The sequence below is a fragment of the Parasteatoda tepidariorum genome, chromosome 8 (genome assembly GCF_043381705.1).
Source record: "Parasteatoda tepidariorum isolate YZ-2023 chromosome 8, CAS_Ptep_4.0, whole genome shotgun sequence".
NCBI classification, from domain to species: domain Eukaryota; kingdom Metazoa; phylum Arthropoda; class Arachnida; order Araneae; family Theridiidae; genus Parasteatoda; species Parasteatoda tepidariorum.
The window spans coordinates 15017777-15035508 of record NC_092211.1 but is presented as its reverse complement, the minus strand read 5'-3'; the positions used below and the strand labels follow the sequence as shown (position 1 = coordinate 15035508).

The 17732-nt window shown below is 28.5% G+C and overlaps 1 protein-coding gene and 1 long non-coding RNA gene across 7 annotated transcripts in view; one reads left to right on the top strand and one right to left on the bottom strand.

The window, feature by feature from the left end:
- Window positions 1-17732, top strand: part of LOC107450669 (homeotic protein antennapedia-like) — a 327250-nt gene that overhangs the window by 37596 nt on the left and 271922 nt on the right. The window lies entirely within an intron of this gene.
- LOC122269180 (uncharacterized) overlaps window positions 1-17732 on the bottom strand; it is a 55446-nt gene that overhangs the window by 5299 nt on the left and 32415 nt on the right. The gene's annotated exons all lie outside the window — the stretch shown is intronic.

The following is a 17732-nucleotide window of genomic DNA, read 5'->3' as shown; positions in this document are numbered from 1 at the left end:
CTTCGTAACAAAATCAGGTGGCCGCAAGTTTGAATGATTAATACTTGAGCACAATGAGATGCCTGCAAGTGATGGACGTAGTGCGGATATCTTAATCCTGATTGTTTGTTGAAACGTGGCATTTGTTTTTGGGAGGAATCATTCTTCTTATTCAATTTCGAGTAAGTCACGAAAATCACGTATCTATTCTTTTAAGTTACACATTCTACATTCTTTCGCAAAAATTCTTTCACATATATTTTAATTCTTTCACTATTTATTTCTAACTTAATACAACGCAGGCACAAAAGCATGCAGAACATAAGCAAACTAATTATGCATCGAAGTAGTCAGGTACAGAAAACAAAAATATATCACGGTTACAATAAAATAGGTAAACAAATAATAAATGTAAGTTGGGTAAAAGACGTAGACAAGAAAGAATTATATTTTTACAAATTCTATATGTGATGCGGCATTGTATTTAATGTGAAGTTAATTAAATTAACTTCACATTAATTAACATTCTAGCTTGCGTGGAAAACCTCAGCTCTACTTTAACATACCACCTTGTTTATAAACAATCAGCTCGAGGAGAGGTAGTAGGTCACGTGTTTGTTCATCAGTGATCGTCTTCTTCGACTTGCAAGTACCCGATAGAACTCCAACTCAGACTTATATTTTTTTCAAATTACCATAGTTAATGAAATAAATTTGTTCACGATATAAAAATTCCAAGAAAATCATTATACGAAAAGAACTACTTATAGTTTGTCTAAAGTAAGAACTCCCCGAGTCATTCGTATGGACCAGTGGCGGTGACTATGGTATCGAAGTATAACTATTTCAAATAGGAGTGTGGGGTCACTGTTTAGGACAGATTTTGGCTCGAGTCGAAAAGAGAAAGGGAATATTTTTCTGGAATCAATTTTCTTAGCCCTAGAGTGAGGAGAATCTACCCTCCCTAAAATGCGCTATTCTGGTTTCCACAGCAGCAGACAGCCTCAGACTTTGGCGGGGTGAGTTCTTACAGTAGACAAATTATAGCAATATCTTTTAAACGCACAATACATATATAAACTACAACAAGACTATTTAGTAATTATTTATTAAAACTATTTAATATGGATACTGTGAAAAGAGTTTGTTCACGATCCCTCTGAAGTGATAATTACTGGAGAAAATCACGTGATTGTGGGAAATTTTGGCTATCTTTTGTTAGCTTCATTTTAAATACAATTATTTTTTTATTTTGTTGGAAGAAACTACTTATAATGTGTTCTGTTTACTCAAATAAAGTAAAGCCACCGGGAAGTATGAAATATAATAAAGAAATTAAAGAAAGGAATTATTTTAGCTTTGTTAGTTGTCTCGGTGTCTCTTTTAGTTTTATTCAGGATTTCGTAGTGTTATTCAGTACTGATTTTTACTTTGTTCCACTCCGTACGAAGAACGGCTACTCGTTGATTTATTATATTATAATTATTCAAACAAATTAATGATTCAATGAATCAATCATAGACACAAAGAGGCTTGATTGTGATAAATTAACTTAGTGATAGGTTATAAGTTAGGTAATTGACATTGCCATAATAGCTGTCATTTGAATCATATTTATGTTCACATAATAAAAAATATTTGTCTGAATAATTTTCATATGATCAAAAACCTATTTCGTTTAACATAAGAAACTGGCAACTTTTAAATTAACTTAGTGATATGTTATAATTTAGGTAATTGCCATTGCCATAATAATTGTCATTTGAATCATATTTATGTTCACATAATAAAAAATATTAGTCTAAATAATTTTCATATGATCAAAAACCTACTTCGTTTAACATAAGATACTGGCAACTTTTAAATTAACTTAGTGATATGTTATAATTTAGGTAATTGTCATTGTCATAATAGTTGTCATTTGAATCATATTTATGTTTACATAATACAAAATACTTATCTAAATAATTTTCATAAGATCAAAAACCAATTTCTTTTAACATAAGCTTCTGGCAACTTTTAACTAACCGAAGTCGGAGTCGAGCAAATTTTTTTTAATCAACAGCTGGTAAATGTCCTCAAAGGATGCATTCAAGAATTTTAGTTTTATATTTATTAAAGTTCTGAAAATGTTGTATCTGTGTTTTATGGCACTGTTACCGAAACCGTTACTATTTTCAGTAAATAAGCTGTTACGAAATACACCAATGTGTACAAAATTAATCAACTGATATAACCGAAAAAACCTTTAACCGAAACAGCGTTAAGAACAAATAATCTACGTAATGCACAGTCACATAAGACTAGTGCAAAAGTGCCACGACAGCACATTTTTTTATCGCAAACCAGTCCGAAAGCGTAACGAACAGATCTGACCCGTTCGTAATCTATGAAGAAGAATAACGCAATGCTCAAAAACGTTAATTTCTTCTTTGAAAAAGGAGAAACTGGTAAAGTAAAGTGAATGCAGCGCTGAATCAGCTAAATACTTCATAACTCTTTATTAATTTTTCAAACAACATTTTATTTTATTTTTAATGCGGGTCTCACCTCCCTTAAACCCTCTAAAGAAACCCAGTTAACCCGATTTAAACAATTTTGAAAAGTACTTTTAAAAAATAACCGTGTGTGTAATAAATAACAAAATACGAATTCAACTTTGTGTTCTTAAATAGTAAAAACACTGGAATATTATACTTGATAACTCTTTGCTAATTTTTCAAACAATATTTTATTCCATTTTAATGAGGGTCTCACCTCCCTTTGTAAGGGGAAAACCTCTCTAAAAGAAACCCAGTTAACCCGTTTTAAACTGTTTTGAAAAGTATTTTTAAAAGATCACCGTGCGTGAAGTAAAAAAAAAAAAAATACGAATTCAACTTTGTGTTCTTAAATGGTAAAAACACCGGAATATTATACTTGATAACTCTTTGCTAATTTTTCAAACAATATTTTATTCCATTTTAATGAGGGTCTCACCTCCCTTTGTAAGGGGACAACCTCTCTAAAAGAAACCCAGTTAACCCGTTTTAAACTGTTTTGAAAAGTATTTTTAAGAAATCACCGTGTGTGAAGTAAATAAATAAATACGAATTCAACTTTGCGTTCTTAAATGGTAAAAACACTGGAATATTACACTTGATAACTCTTTGCTAATTTTTCAAACAATATTTTATTCTATTTTATGAGGGTTTCACCTCCCTTTGTAAGGGGAACACCTCTCTAAAAGAAATCCAGTTAACCCGTTTTAAACTGTTTTGAAAAGTATTTTTAAGAAATCACCGTGTGTGAAGTAAAAAAATAAATACGAATTCAACTTTGTGTTCTTAAATGGTAAAAACACTGGAATATTATACTTGATAACTCTTTGCTAATTTTTCAAACAATATTTTATTCCATTTTAATGAGGGTCTCACCTCCCTTTGTAAGGGGAAAAAGTCTCTAAAAGAAACCCAGTTAAACCGTTTTAAACTGTTTTGAAAAGTATTTTTAAAAAATCGCAGTGTGTGAAATAAAATTTAAAAAATGCGAATTCAACTTTGCGTTCGTAAATGGTAAAAACACTGGAATATTATACTTGATAATGCTTTGCTAATTTTTCAAACAATATTTTATTCTATTTTAATGAGTGTCTCACCTCCCTTTCTAAGGGGAAAAAGTCTCTAAAAGAAACCCAGTAAACAGTTTTAAACTGTTTTGAAAAGTATTTTTAAGAAATCACCGTGTGTGAAGTAAAAAAATAAACACGAATTTAACTTTGCGTTCTGAAATGGTAAAAACAATAGAATATTATATCACCAGAAACTTAAAAATTTTTAAAAATATATTATTTTTATCATGTTGATCTTAGAGATGTGCAACAGCAACAACATAAAAATATAAGTCGGAGAATTGAAAACTCCCAAAATAAAATTACAATATTTTATCTATTTAATATACGTATGTTAACTGGTCTTAAGCAATAAATAACTCATTGATAACAACCATGTTTTTTTATCCTTCCTTAAAAGGAGTTAAACAAAGAATATTTTTGCTCTCCAATATACGCCCTTTTGAATAAAAATGAAAGGTGTGCCAACTTTAAAATGAAAAAATAAATAAATTAGAGATTTTTATTATTTATTTTTAAACATGGTATTTTTCTTTATACTATCAAACAATTTGATTTAGCGAATCATTTGCAGCAGTTCAAACACAATATTCGAGTTATCTGCTACAATCTATGCAAATAGTTACCATGAAAGATAAATAAAAAACATTTATTTTGATAAGGAATATAAACATTCAACCGTTGCTAATGAAAACGATTGAAACTATCAACGAGTAAAAACATTGATAAATTGTTCAGTGGTTCAGTTCAGAATTTATTATTCAAAATAAGGACGCCTAACTTCAAAAGTATTATCGTGATACAGCGTTAGTTGATTTTTAAAAATATCTCAATCTTTTCATCTGCTCGTTTATTATTTTTATTTTCATGCGATGAAAGGCAATTGATAAGAAACCTTTTGTGCTTCCGCTCTGTTGATGGGGCAAAACTGATAAAATTCAAATTAATATAATCATCGTTTAAATTTTGATGAATTCTATTTGTATTTAAATAGAATATTTAAATATTTAAGGCATATAATATTTAATTTACACGTTTCTAAATATTTGGGTTTTTTTCCTCACTGTGTAACTCATGAAAGAAATGTATGGAGTAAAAATTAAACACTTCAACCAGATTTAAGTAAAAATCTGTCCACCAAATTTGTATTAGAACTGATTAGTTGAGAACTAACTACAAGGTGTTCCGAAAATGACCGATAATTTGAAGGAAAAAAAATTATCGTGAATGAAATGTACAGTTTAGGAAGTTCTGCTCAGGAAACAAGGTAACTTACTCTCCACAAATTTAAAAATTAGTTTCATCATTCGTCAATAGATGGTACTCATGCCTGATAAAAAGAATTTTAAAACAAATTTTCAGCTATATTTTAGCTATATATTATATTTATTGAAACATTTGCAAAGGCGTCTTTTAATTCAATCTATGCATTTTCTATAACAGTACCATTATAGAAGATACACATTTTAAAAACATACAATATTGAAAGTTTATTTCCTTAAATCTCAGTTTTATCCTTATAAAATAATTTCTTTTTTTTAAAAAAAAATAATGAATAACATTAGAATAAATATTTAACCGCTTTGAATTCGTTGTCGACAAAGCGAATCAAATCGGTCACTTAACTCATAGAATTACTCAAAAGGTCATTTTTTTCATTGCTTTTTCACCATTCTTTAAAATAAATAAAAAAATTAAAAAAACAATCGGTATCTTATTTTTTTTATTTATTTATTAATTTTTTTTTATTTTTTGGCACATTAATACAAGCACATAGCTCTTTAATGAAACGAAATAATTTGTTTCGTTTTAGAATTTGCACTCCACTTTCTGAATAAGTTAACTTCTTGCATATAATTTAGAATCTGCCTTATCATATTCATATTCCAAATACCACACAACGCGTCTCTTTTGCGCCAAAAATAATTTCCTCTTGCATATCGCATTTCTTAAACGCTTCAAAATAAATAAAGTTGGCGTAATATTCATTCTCAATTCTTTTCTTTGCTTTAAATGAAAGAGCGTCTTCTTTCCCGACGTCTATAAATTATTTTTTTTCTTTTCGGTCTATTTTTCATTTTGTGGACGTCGGGGGAATATCTTTTTAATGAAGTTCTTAGGCAGCTATTCTGCCTTGATAACTCTTGAATATATATCCTATTTTATTTTATTTATTTATATACTTTTTAATTTTGTTATTATTATTTACTGCTCTTCATCCTCTGCTAGAAATTAGATCCTCCTCTTAGTTATCATTTTTCTCTGGAAGTTAAAGATATCCGACGTGTGGAGAAATATATGATTTACTGATTAAATGCTGCCACGAATGCTGATGAAAAATTCTTTCAATTTGAGTTAAATTAGTGACATGTTTTGCGGAATTAAAAAATACTATGAAGATAAGTTTGTTAGGAGAATTGTGTTAAAAGAAAAGGAAATTTTATAAACTCCTCAAAATGCTGCATGTCAGTGAAATACAGTTGTTACAAAAATTAAGCAGAATAGCAATACCTTATGTTAATGGAAATGAGGGACACGTTAGGACAAGTTCCAGTAGACTTTTTAAATCTTGGCTTAGTTTTTTTTAAAAATGAAATAGCTTTCTATGTGAATTATAACGGAGGTATAGCCCATTTTTAAGATGATTTATAAATACTGTGGAAATATAAAAGTGCTTTTTTAGAAGTAGATTTAAAATACTATATATAAGATAAGAAGGTGGGAAATGTTGGACCATGTCTCATTTTTGGAAGACTTTAAATTGCAGCCTTGATTTTGATGACAAGAAACGACTTTCTTAAGAAATTGCAGTCAAGTACTCATCACTGCATTTTCAAATATACCACATTTTCGTATGTAAGTTAAATTGGTTTTTGAGGACTGTTTAGTTACATTGAAATAATGGTTTGAATATCTGTCATATTATTGTGTCTTTAAATGCGTGGTAACGTGTATTTTTTGTGTGGATAAATATTTTTAATCGAGAAAATATACGTTTCGTTACACAATATATGTTTGTTCTTATGGGTAATCACGTAACATGCCCAGATAAAAAAATTAATAAATAAATAAAAAATGATAGCCAATCATTTCAGATACCATAAACAAGTATAAGCAGCACAGAATAACGTTTCTCAGCACTATTCATGAACTATCCATGTTCATTCACATTCAGTACTATTGATGGAAATGGGCGTATTGAAATTATACTCTTTTGCTGGATACTCTTTTGTGAAATTATACTCTTTTTTGGTGCATTGTCTCCCAGAAAGTAGTCCACCTACGCAGTTTCAGAGATGAATATTATTGCAACAGCTTTTCTTTGCCACCACATCATAATCCAGAAAGATATCAATACTTTTCATAAAAACCAATATTTTCTAGAACTCGCATCTGAATTTCAGAAAAATTTAGAATCTGCAATCTTCCAGAACAAAAACGGACCTTTTCAAAGCTACGTTATGCATTAAATCTTGCTCGCAACAACATTCTTTGTTTTCAACCAACCAGTTTAAAATTTTGGAATCAGCAGTCTTTCAAACCTAGAAACGTACGCTATCCTATGATATTTGTTAGGTCTTACACATAACATCATTCATTTACAATCAACCAGTTTAATGTTTCGAAATCTTCCAGACCAAGAAATGCTAGTTCCTTGTTCCATCATATTTATTTGATCTTGCTCTCAATTTCCTCTTTTATTCCAACTAATCAGCTTTCCATTTAATTAAGATTTGCGAAATTTGATGGTAAATAAAAATGTCCTTTTCATTAAAAAATATTATAGTTAAAAAGGTATGTTTGAAGAAGAAGACGTAACATTAATGCGTCGCAAAATCTGCTTATTAACATAATTTTGTTAATAAGCAGGACCATATGCAAGGAACAGCAAATGCAGAAATTTACAAAATGTATTAGGAAATTGTAGATCCGCGATGGCTCAGTGGTTAAGTTACTGAACTATCATTGTGAAGAATTAGGGATCGATCCTCATGAGTGGCGGCTTGAAGGTTACCAAGCTTTAAATCGATGTGTACCAGCTTGTCTGGAAAGTAAAAGTGGCCTGTGTGCAGGCCTGACCACATTGCTACGATCATGCCATTGGTCACGAAATTGGGATGCCTTAACCGCCATGACCCCCAACGGGCTGTTGTTAGAATGCTTCAATTATATAAGGAAATTAACGTAATTTACTAAGATAAACAAAATGAGTTTTGCAGAGAATATTTGCCAATTGGTATGGCTGGTCTCTATTACATGGATTTCAAAGCCTTCAAGATCTGGCAAGATCTGACGACGAAGAAAATTTCATGGAGAAATATTCTGCAGATGACCAAGGCACACCCTGGGCAGTTATACTAATGATGATAATGGTATGCCGTTAATTTTCAACTCATATGATGCCTCTTAACGACTGTATTTCATCCTTAATAACATACATTCTTTATGACTGTATGTTATTAAATATAAAAGATAAGATTTAATATCTTTTTAAGACTTTTTCTATATAAATACTTGAAGTACCTGGTGACATCTTTGTCAGATGATTTTTTTATATCATTTGATTTTATATTTTGTGCTCAGTTTCTATTTTTAGTTTATTTTAATCCATTCATATATTTTTTATTACGTTACAAACATGAAATATTTCTTTGTTAAAAATAGAACACGTTTCTTACACATTTTATTTATTCATTTTTTCCCCAACAATATCCGTTTCGCAGTTGTCCATCCCACTCTCTAAATAAATCAAAATCCAAAAATAAATACACCCAAAACTGTTTTTTCAAATCGCCTTCATTAAGTATTTCTGTGAAAAGTCTCTTCAGTTAAAGAATTTCTTTAAAATGAATTACTGCGGCCTTTACAAAGGTTCGAAAAGATTAATGTGAAGGTTTCTCAAAGACCCTATAATGAATCACTGTCAGGCAAGATCTTCGCGGTACATTTAAAATCCGCTTTGAATTTCCACGATTCTAATTAGTTGCGGCAGAACGGGTCCTGAATCATCTCTTCTCCCTCCCTTAATCCTTCGAATTTAGCCTCCCTCCCATTTCTTCAGCACCCAATAGATTCTAAGGTAGGTGTACCATTGGTTTCACAAAGCAAACAGGGTGTTCCATTGACCACGAGAAGAAAGAACAACATCTGTAGAACAGAACGAACATTTGGTAAAAATAAATTTTTAAATTGGTATCAATTTGAGATGAAAATGTAAAATTAATTCTTTGACCCCCCTGAATGTCTACCGTTTTAGTCGAGGCTTTTGCAAAAAAAGATTAAGTAATCAGTTTTCTTTATAAATCTCTTATAAATCATTAATTTCCTGGATTTTTCCTGTAAATGATCTGATTAAAGCTGCTATCGAAGATTTTGATGATTAAAAAGCCAGGAGTCTTAAAATACATTAAAATTTTTCTCCTATCTCGGAAAATGTTAGAAAGAGAAAAAATTTATCACAGAAATCTATTTTTAAAGAATGATAATGATAATCATCATCAGCATCCTGTGAAATATCTAAAATTTGCATTTTTTTACGAACTTTAACTCAGACTTCTGTTGAAAACTCAAATCATTAATAAATAAAAATCTCTAAAAATCTTAAAATCATTTTGTTTTGCATATTTATGTTTTTTAGAACGGTTTAGTGATGATTAGACTAGGACCCCTTAAAAATCTCTAAATTGATTTACTTTTAAATATTAATATGTGCGTTTTAGTTCAAACATCTATAGAAAATTTAAATGAGTGAATAAATAGGAAGCAGATTAAGCAATTAGTTTTAAATATAAATTTAAAACTAGTAAAATATTTAAAAATAATTTATAGTAAAATATTTAAACATGAATTTAAATATAAATTTAAAACTGCTAAAAAGAATAGCGAAATATTTCGAAATTCATTTCCTTACACATATGTATATTTTAATTCTGACTTTTCTAGAAATGTTTAAATATTTCCTGCAGAAATGTTTAATTATTAATATCATTTTACTTGTCGGTATTTTAATTCAGGCATTCGTATTTAAGTCAAATTTTTAATGGATAATAAACAGACTATGAGTGTTTGAAAAAATCTTTAAATTAATTTCGTTTTGCCTATAAATATTTGGCCTATAAAATAGGCTTTTCAGTTCAACTATGATCAGTTCGGTATCTGTTAAAATCTCTAAGTTCTGTTCCTTTTTTTATGTGTATTTCTGTTCAGACTTCTGCAATTAAGCTCTAAGCATGATTAAATTAAGATCTTTTTTTTAAGAAAAAAACTCTAAATTTCTTTTTCCAAACCTCTGGTATAATTACGAATGGATAATAATGAATAGGTTACGTTGTAAAAAATTCCGTATCCGTACAAAATGCCGGTAACAAATACTGCAACCCTGAGTGCTGGAGAGAATATTTTATAGCGCGATAAACAAATTATGAACAATTAAAATCTTTACTTTTATTTCTTCTTACATTTGACTTTTTTTTTAATTCATTTTCTTAGGCATATGTGTATTTAGTTCTGACTTCAGTGGATCTGCATAAATATTAATCAATAACAGACAAATCAGGATTCTTTAAAATTCTTTAAATTAATTTCTTTCTACACCTGTATATTTTATTCAGAAATCTGTATAAACATTTAACGGTCAGCAAATTAGCAACCTTTAATCTCTTAGCCAGAAATCTCTCAGTTTACTTCTTTTTGCATGTGTGTATTTTAATTCAAGCTTCCATGGGAAATTAATTGATTAATGGGTCAAACCTACTAAGAGTCTTTTATAAATCTTTAAAAATATTTCTTTTTACAGATGTATATTTTAATTCATTTTTCTAAAGGAAAATTCAGCGATCAAGATGATTTGAAAGAATCTCTTAAATTCTTTGGAATTCGAATCCCTCAAAAAAAATTTTTAAATTTTTTATCTACGATAAAGAGTTCTTAAAAATCTCAAAATTAATATCTGTTTACATGTGTATTCTTTAGTTCAACGGGCTTAAGCATAAAAATTTAATAATGAATCGAGACTTGTTAAGAAATCTCTAAATAAACTTCCTTTTGCTTATGGTATATTTTAGTCTAATCTTCAACTGAAAAGTTTAAGGATGACCAAGTCAGAATCCTTTGAAAGGTCATTAAATTTATTTTTATTTTCATACTATGATTTGAGTCAAGGAGAAAAAATAGCACCACTCTATTAATTGGATTTAACCACCTACTCAGTTTGAGCCATTGAGTGAGTCAGAACTTAATGCGATTAAATATTCATTCGAATTTTTTTAGGTATTTTTTAAAAAAAGATTAATTCGAAGTTTAACTTAAATGATTATCTTACTTAAATGATTTTCACATATTTTATAATAATGCAATATTTTATGTAATATAGTTGGTTTTAGCTTAGTTTAAAACTTTACTAATAACAATAGATAAGTTTATAATGAATAAGATGATAGATAAAAGAGCCTTTACTTATATTTAAAATATTCTCATCAGGAATTTATAGGTTTTATAACTTTAAATACCAAACTCGTATTTTAAATTTTACTTGAAACTATAAATTCTTTTAAAAATAAGTTCAAACTGCACTTTATAATGATTGGTTCAGCACAGTAATTAATAACTCATTTTGACTTCTTCTTTTTTTGGAAAAAGTTGTTTCCTAAACGGGGTAACTAAAGTGACTAAACTTTTACCATAAATCTTTGGTGTAATTATTAAAAACTTTGCTGATCTTTCACATGCCCTGTAATAATAAAAAAATGCCACCTTTCTCTTCCATTTGAACTAGTAAACTGAACTTTAATCATTAACCATGAAATACCTTAAACTTTCAAGTGCAAATTAATCATCAAAAACGCTAAAAAAAATAATAAATTATTAAACTTTTTACTTTTTAATTACTATTAATAAAAGTTCTGGGCAGTATATGTATATTTATTTTAGCTTTTTGTTACCTTATCAAGCTAATGTAGCCCAAATATTGAATTATTACTTTTTATGTTTATTTAGTTACCCCATATGAAGGGGTAACTTAAGCCTATGTTTATTTAGTCATTTATTTTATATTTACATGTTTTTTAAATTTTTCATGCAAGTAAGCATAGACTATAATTAACGACCCAAATTTAACATTTATTAATAACTATTTAAAACGAATACTTCTGAAATTACAAGTAATTTGAATTAAAAAGTCGCCAAAATAATTCCGAATGACGCTATCATTAGACATTGTTCTATGAAATGAGAATCTTTTGTGCAATTAAATTATTATTTTGTCACAATATAAAGACTATAACTTATGATATTGTTTTGTCAACACTGAATATTTTATAACATTGTCTATTAATTATCTTATTTAATAAAGAAATTCAGAAACTATTTCTTTTAATATTGTTGTGTGGATTTAAAAGAAAAAAATTTCACCAAAATGTAGGGTTTTATTTCTTACACAATTGTTTGAAAGGGAGAATATTTTATAAAGTTATCCATAAATTATCTTATTTAATATAGGAATAGGAATTATTTCATTGTCATAATATGTGTGAATTTTATGTAATGATCCATCGACTATTATATTTTATAGTTTAGAAGGGAGTTAGTAGAGATTACTTCTAAAACATTATAATGGAAAATGTAAATCCTTAACAAAAACGAACATGAATATGAATGCTAAAATTCCACTGTCATCATAAAGTAGGAATAATTTCTTATAACATTGGAAAGGCGAATTACTGACAAAATTATCATTCTTTATTAGAATATGTCTGCTAATTTTATAATATTTCGTCACGAAGTTTGAATTATTTTTGGGCATTGTTGTAAATGTTTCATTGTTGTGTGTGTCATATTCTGTTGAGTTTTGTCTAATTTTGTCATGTGGAATAAAACTGTTTTATTAAGTGTGAATATTGCAATAGTTTTATAAAGACAAACATTCCATAAGCTTCGTATCACTGTTTATGTTATGTTTAGCACAGTATAGCCGACTCCTGATCTTTTACATTTCAATTATGCATTCCATCAACTTTGATGAAATTATCTTTTTATATACATATGGCTATTTTATAACATAGTGGCTTTTTTTATCATTACCCTCTATATTCTTTCTTTTTTTGCTTCGCTACTGAACTAATCTTATTCTATGTAAAATGTTCTTTTACTTGGTTAATCTTGAATCTTAAAATCTTGATACTCGAAATCAATTGCATATCTTGGATTCTAACAAATTAACATGATGCAACCTGAATTACGACAAAACTCCATTTCTCTAAAGTTTTCCATAAGAAGCAAAGTATTTATAAAAACTCCTTCCAACAATTCATATAACTAAACCCTCATATATTACTTGTTGTCAGACAATTTCTCCTAAGTCTCAAAATCATGAATAATTCATCCCGATATAAAGCAACAATGCGAAATGAATCAAAATGGCGACTCCCCAAAGGGGTATGGAATAGTTGTGTTCGCACATTCTTCAGCATGTGGTGCTTTTCTTTCCATTAAAATAACGCCGTTCACTTTAATCCTTCTAACTGCTGGTTGCATCCATTAAGGGGGGAAACCCGAAGCAGCACGCATTAATTAAATTCCCACATTGTGGAGGAAGTATCATTTCCTCTCCCGTATTCCTCTGACTTAGCACCAAAGGCAAATGTTTTGAATTCTCGAGTAGATTGGATACAAAGGGGTCGATAAACATTTTGGGGAACCAAGGACTCATTATCATGTTTCAAATAAAATGCTATTTCAAATAATATATTTTTAAATTTTTCTAAGGTTATTATTTTAGCTGTTGTGAAGGAAAAATTGAAAAATTTTGGGGCTGCAGCGTTTTAAAAGCAAATTGGAAAAACTGAGTATTTACTCCACATTTAAAAAACGTTTAGAGAGAAATTCGTAGCTGTTCGTGGAATCATTTTAATATATATATGCATGTTTAAAATGTTAAAAAATGCTAATACAACAACAACAAAAAAGTGTTTGTTTGCATTTCTGGATCGTTTTGTCAACGTTACGAAAATGTTTATTATGGTTTCAAGTGCTCATATGACATAATAATGTGCAGTCATAATTTAAGAGCAAAGACCAATAATGTTTCATAATTGAGTTTAGTTTTACTTTTGACTAATAGATACTTTAACATCACTCTAACTTAACTCTTTTTAAGACGAATATTCAAAAGTTTGAAATCGGGACTCTAAAGAAATTACCCTATCCCCCTATGCCAAATGGGAATTACATATGAAATATTCAATATTCAAAATTTTCGTTTCATATTATTTTTTAGCGTGTTTTGACAAATGATAGATTGTCCATTTACCGCTTGCGAAGTTGTGAAAAATAGCAATCAATATTTTTCTGTGAATTTTTTCTCAACTAGTTACAGGAAAGAAGTTATATGGTTATTAATTTTGATCAGGTAATTTAATACTCTGCATTTGTCTGTTATAAAATTGTTTTAAAATATTCTATTCAAATTTTTATTGAAACTGATGTATACAGATTCGGATAATAAAAAGAAATTGTTTAACTTTAAATTTCGCAAAAATATACTTTTTTCTTTTTATCAAAAAATCTAAAGCATGCAAATGTGCATCACTGAATTTCGTTCTCAAAAACGCTGATTGCAGAATTGTATCAGCATAATTTTGTCCAAAAAAAAAAAAAAAAAAGATCCAAGTAATTTAAAAACAACTCCCGTTTTGTTTCTCTGATAGAATGATGATCCCATATGTTATATGTTTCGAGGCACACTACTCCAGTGTTTCCCAAACTTATGACTTTTGTGTACCCTTTCTAAATTTTTCGTAACGCTGTGTACCACTAATAAAAAAAATCAATTTATTTTTTACTATAAAAAATTGCACAAAAGTTAAAAATCACAACTAACTGATAACACCACTAGTTATTAACTGTTAACTCTGCAGAAAATAGCTAGTAGAAAAATACGTAATCGTGAATTTTCATGGCTAGCTTTGTTTTTAAATAAAATTTTTTAAATTTTCATTGTTGCAAGATATTTCGTATACCCTACGCGTACCCCCGCTTCCCTGGGGGTACGCGGACTACAGTTTGGGAAGCACTGCACTACTCGAATGGTTTTATAAATTTTAAATAAACATTATTAATATTTTGTTCCTATGTCCATAACCTTCTGATGATTAAAGACGATCGGTGAGGTGGGGGGGGNGGGGGGGGGGGGGGGGTAATGAAAAGAAGTATTTCGCTTAACAAATCATAATCGCGAAAATTCGAATGAAATATTACTCCTCAAAACTGCAGTGAAATATAATGATCAGGTTAGCAATTCATTTAGTAGGTAATTTATTTTCCCCCATTAAAAAAATTATTTAATAAAGAATTAATTAAATTTTTATTAGTTTTTGATTCAGTGTATGCTAGTTAATTTGTAAAAATAACAACTGGATCAGCTCGTATTTGAAATATTCATACTGTAGTCAAAAACTAATAAACAGCATAAATTAAATAACAATTTAATCTACAACTGTTTTAAACTGTTGTCTGAATTTATAATAAAAAACCTCAATACCACGCATGTTGATAACACGAATTTTTCGATATCAAGCAAATATGTGATTCCCTTTCTTTTTTAAAATGTTGCATACAAGAAATAAAAAGAAATCTTTTTGAACTGTTAACATTTATTGGTGATCACGATTTTACAAAGCATTTAAAAAATAACCCTTTTTTTTCTGATTTCTGAAGGATTTAAAATGCTTCTTTGAAGTCCTATTCTTAAAAAGTATTCATGCACAATTTTATGAATCATTTTTTGAAACTCTAATGAGAAAAAAAACATCACGTTTGAAAAGAAATTATCTGAATTATTCATTCCGACACTGAGAAAAAATATATTGTCAAGACTACCAGAATATAGTAAAATTTACCGAAACGCTTTGATAAAGATTCTTGTAAAATCAGCAATAAAATGTTGTTTTATAATGTGGGTAAAAATTTTGTTATTTTATCATTATACCTCATAGCATGGCATAAAGACCATTCATTCGGATAAAATTTGCTCTTCAGTTTCGTAATTTTATTAAATAGGTTGTAATAAGAACTATGATTTTAGACAGTAGAACTTCGGGTAAACCGTTACGATATGAGCATAAAATTAAAAAATGAATGGTTTAAATATCATATACCAGAACTATGTCCCCCCCCCCAAGAAATGTCTTTACCATACAAAATATGACATTTTGTCATGTCTGACATATGTGATTTATTTTTCTCCATTTAAAAAATGGACATGCAAGATGTGTAAATAAATAGTAACTTGGTAACTTAATGAATCCAAATGAAACTGATATTTTTGAGGAAGTAGTTACTGTAAGCAAAAAATTTCAGAAAGTAGTGTTTTGGAAGAAACAGAATTAATAAAAGAGACTAAGACATCTGGAGATATATCATAAGCGGAAGATAACGAAACAGAAGATTTCAGCAAAATGTACTACCAAATCAAAAAGAAATGGCTTGAAATATAAAGAAAAAAAATATTTTTTTTAATTTAACGAAATTAAGTTATTTTTTTATTATTTTTTTTAATCTGTTAAAAAAATTTCAGCAAAATGTACAACTAAATAAATTTTTATTTTATTATTTTTTTTAAGCTTTTATTTTTATGTATTAATTTATTATTGTTTTTTTTTTCTTTTTTCTTTAGTAAATGCATGCTTTTCATAACTTTTTTAAATGTTCGCGCAATTATTATTTTGACTGAATTGTTAAAAAATATTTTATCTTCGAATATATTCGATGTTTGATATTTCGATATAACGAAAGTTTTGGTGTCACCATTCGAATTCGTAATATTAAATTTCGACTCAATTTGAAATAATTATGTGGCTTATGTATACATGACTTTATTATTTCCTTTATAGTAATTCACTTTAGAAACACAATAAAATCGAATAAAATTTTTTATTTACTTATTTATTATTATTTTTTTTTTAGTAAATGCATGCTTTTCATAACTTTTTTAAATGTCCGCGCAATTATTATTTTGACTGAATTGTTAAAAAATATTTCATCTTCGAATATATTGGATGTTTGATATTTCGGTATAACGAAAATTTTGATGTCACCATTCGAATTCGTAATATTAAATTTCGACTCAATTTGAAATAATTATGTGGCTTATGAATACATGACTTTATTATTTCCTTTATAGTAATTCACTTTAGAAACACAATAAAATCGAATAAAATTTTTTATTTACTTATTTATTATTATTTTTTTTTTTAGTAAATGCATGCTTTTCATAACTTTTTTAAATGTCCGCGCAATTATTATTTTGACTGAATTGTTAAAAAATATTTCAACTTCGAATATATTCGATGTTTGATATTTCGATATAACGAGAGTTTTGGTGTCACCATTCGAATTCGTAATATTAAATTTCGACTCAATTTGAAATAATTATGTGGCTTATGTATACATGACTTTATTATTTCCTTTATAGTAATTCACTTTAGAATCACAATAAAATAGAACACAATTCGCAAAAAGCTGCTTAGTTCTAAATTCTAGGTAGTGAACATCCTAATTACGGCTTAACCCCAAAAAACTCTATTGTACAAAACCAGCCACAAATCAACAGCTTTCATCTTCAAAGGCGTCCCCACATATAATAAGGGAAGAAAATCTGTTGCCCATAATTTTAAATTCCCCTGACGCCATAATTCTATTGGAGGACAGCCGCCTGTCACTCTAGATATATGGGATGGGCATCTATTATTGCTCCTCCTATTTATAGGTTAACTCTAAAGATAACCATAACATGATCGATATTAATTACAGTTAGCAAACAAAATAATTATCACTTCTCACCAAATAAATATTTACTATCTGTTGAAGCAGGTTTTCCTCTTTTCCGAGTTAAGTAGTTTTGAGAGTAGAATAGAAGAAAAACAATGCTTGATTAAAACAATGCTTCAATTGAATGATTGCAATGATTAAACAATTATTGAGGGAATTTAGTCAAGCTTACTTTTTTATGTTCTTGGGTAACTATTTTTGTGGAGATACGGTTTATTACTCTTATTTATTTATTTATATTTTAAAAAAGTGGTTACAAATAAATACTTTGACGTCGGCTTCGTTATATTCCGTTATTATTGTAATAAAATTACTGGCG